At 39.7% G+C, this 3,270-nt stretch overlaps 1 non-coding gene across 1 annotated transcript; it reads left to right on the top strand.

Moving 5' to 3' along the window:
• The first annotated feature begins 2,379 nt into the window (after positions 1-2,379).
• TRNAV-AAC lies at positions 2,380-2,453 on the top strand. Its single transcript has one exon. It is a non-coding gene; the product is annotated as a tRNA-Val (tRNA).
• The last annotated feature ends 817 nt before the right edge of the window (positions 2,454-3,270 follow it).

A 3,270-nucleotide genomic window follows, 5' to 3' on the forward strand; every position in this document is an offset into this window, starting at 1 on the left:
TACCTCCTCCCTCAATTGTCTGCAGTCTTCGGTCCTATGGCCATGCGTGCCATGATATTTACACATCAAGTTTGGATTTCTTTGAGATGGATCGGTTTGTATAGGTCTGGGCCACCTGGTGTCTTTGATCCTTTCGATAGCCGATACGATCCCCGATACATCGACACTGAAATTATACTCCGATAACCGAGGTGCTTCTGCGGGATCGATATGTTTATCAAAACCATTCTTACTCATAAGTCCCCGAGGATTGTGCCCTCGAGCATTTCTTGGGTCATTGCGAGGTGGATTGCGCCCCGAACCATTGTTTCTCCGATCTGCAACATATGGCTGATACCATTCTCTATTCAGCCTTGGTTCCCTGTCGGTATCCCTCGGGACCTTAACTGCCAATCTGTTTGGATGAACTGAACCCGAGGGGGCTCCCAGCTAGTCGTCCTCGACCCTTATCTTGATTGATAACGATTATGCACATCTGCCCAAGTTACAGCTGGATACTCGACTAGATTTTGCTTCAACTGTCGTGACGCTATCGAACTCCGCAAATTCAACCCCCGAGTGAAAGCTTGAACGGACCAATCATCTATGACCGATGGTAATTCCATTCGCACCCTTTGAAATAGGGATACGAACTCCCTTAGCGTTTCATCACCCCTCTGTCTTATCTTAAAAACGTACGATGTCCTTGTCGCGGTCTTTATGGCCCCAGCGTGTGCCTTCACCAAGGCATCTGCTAACAATGCAAACGAATCAATGGAATTCGGTGGAAAGTTGTGGTACCAAATCATTGCTCCTTTTGACAAAGTTTCTCCAAATTTTTTCAACAAAACCGACTCGATCTCATCATCATTTAAGTCGTTTCCTTTAATCCTGCATGTGTATGAAGTGATATGTTCATTAGGATCGATCGTCCTATTTTATTTAGGTATATCTGGCATACGGAACTTCTTAGGAATGGGCTTCAGAGCCGCACTCTGAGGAAATGACTTTTGCACGAACGTCTTGGCATCCACACCTTTTAAGATCAGGGGTGCCACCGGTATTTGATCAACACGAGAGTTGTATGTCTCCACTTTCTTGTCATTATCTTCGATTTTCTTCTCTCTCGACTCGATTCTTTTGGTGATCTCCTCGAGCATCTTCATGATTGCAGGATCAGTCCCCGATCCATTACCGCTCGATCTTTCTGGCATTAGCTCAGTACGGCGAGTGATTTCTGGTTCGACCACACTTGGAGTTTTATGCTGACTTTGAAGCTGAGCGATAACAACCTGTTGAGCTTGAAGCATCTCGAATATTACTTGGAGGCTAACTGCCCCATCTCCTATACCCTGTGTTACTTGGCCACCAGATCGTACTTCCCTGCGTACATTTCCTCCGGGGTCTGCGCCTAAATCCGCATTCAAAGCAATGTGTGAACTAACATCGACTGGCTCCACAATCGGCACTTCCCCACGGTTAATTGGTAGTACACCGGCTCCCGGAGCAACTACATTGTTGTTTTCCCGTGAAATCCAAGACTATCATCACCATGTACGGGTGTGTTTTGTGAGTTTGACATGTTTTAACCTGAGAACAAAAATTCTTGACAAGAACAAGTGTGAAAATAATGTGTGTTATCAGAATCAGTACCGAGATAATCACTATTATCTTTAGCCCCACGGTAGGCGTCAAAGTATTTACCCTAAAATCCGAGTAACAATTAAACTTGTATTGTGGTTTTAAAGATATGTGATTTAATCCAATACTAATTGATAAACAAGGAATCTAATGTATAAATTAAAGAGTAAGGTAAATCAAACCAGTGTGTGAGCTAGTCTCGACCTCGTGCTAAGGCGACCTCGAGGTAAATGAACAAGAACAATAAAATAGTTATAAGATGATTCAGATGAACAGTAAGCAAGAAAGTGATGCATGTATATTCTCTTGTCAATGATTGATGCGTTACAAATGATTTTGGTCCCCTTTATATAGTAGGGGAATCCTAAATAAGGTACAATTCTAATTGTAGTAGGGAATCTTATTATACAGCTGTCTAACCGCCTAGTAAAATCCGTTCCGGAATTTACGCCGTGATCTTAGGGCCACCGCGGGAATCTCGCTCTTTCTGGTATAAAACCATAACGGTATTATCTCGAGGTTGGTCATACTCGGCCCCGGTGTTCATCGAGCACTTCGATCTTCGAGTTTCGTATTCTGCCATCGGGCTCGAGCCCGGTCCATATTGAACTTGTTCTCGATGCGAACCCTCGAGCCTACAAAATCGGGGACACATGATTTTGACCGTATACAACTTTATTCAAGTAAAGAAAAGCAAAAGTGCAAAGTAATTTTTGTTCAAGTAGAGGGATGTTAAATCATATAGAATCTACTCACGAAGGTGTCGTGGTGTAGTTGGTTATCACGTCAGTCTAACACACTGAAGATCTCCGGTTCGAGTCTGGGCGACGCTCCTATCAATTTTTTTACTTGTGTAGTCCAGCACAAGAAGAGGATATGTAGAAGCTCTTTAGCATTTTTAGGCAGCGGTTAACTTCAGTGCTTGTGCATATATTTAGGCTGTACGTACTATATTTACTAAAGAATAACTCTGGATATATCACCCTTTACTTTAAGCAATAAGTTACGACCACAAACAGGAATAAATGTTGCATAGATTCACCTATCAAAGAACTATTCAAACTTTATAGATTTCAGAAGGTTACACATCTCCAATAACGTTAAACAATTGAACAGCAGAAACACAAATTTATATCTATATTATATTAAAAGCACGAAAGCCCTTAACGAAATGTCATTCGCTTTTTTTACTCTTTTAAAATTGAATTTACATAGGACAAGATTGTAATTTAATTATTTCTACTATTTAGTAATGGTCATTTAATTAATTCCCTATTATTTAGAAATAGTTATTTAATTAATTTCCTACTCTTTAAGAATAGTCATTTAATTATTTTCTTACTATTTTATAATATTGATTTTTCAATTCCTTTTAGCTCTAGAATTTCATGTTTCTTCACTTTCAACTCAATTCATACGTAGGAGTATTAAATTCTCCTTTTAGGATTTGGAGGTTTTTAGTAGGAAAACCTAAAATTTTCCTTTTAGGATTTGGATTTTTTAGTAGGTTTTGCGTTTACTTTTTCCATTTATATGCAAAAGCTAAATTGGTTTTAAGTTAGTTTCGTATCTAACTCTATATGTAACTATACTATTGTTAATTTTTCCTATTACTTATGTTAATTCTAACGGGATATAAAGGATTTTTTC

This window comes from Nicotiana attenuata, unplaced genomic scaffold (genome assembly GCF_001879085.1).
Source record: "Nicotiana attenuata strain UT unplaced genomic scaffold, NIATTr2, whole genome shotgun sequence".
NCBI lineage: Eukaryota > Viridiplantae > Streptophyta > Magnoliopsida > Solanales > Solanaceae > Nicotiana > Nicotiana attenuata.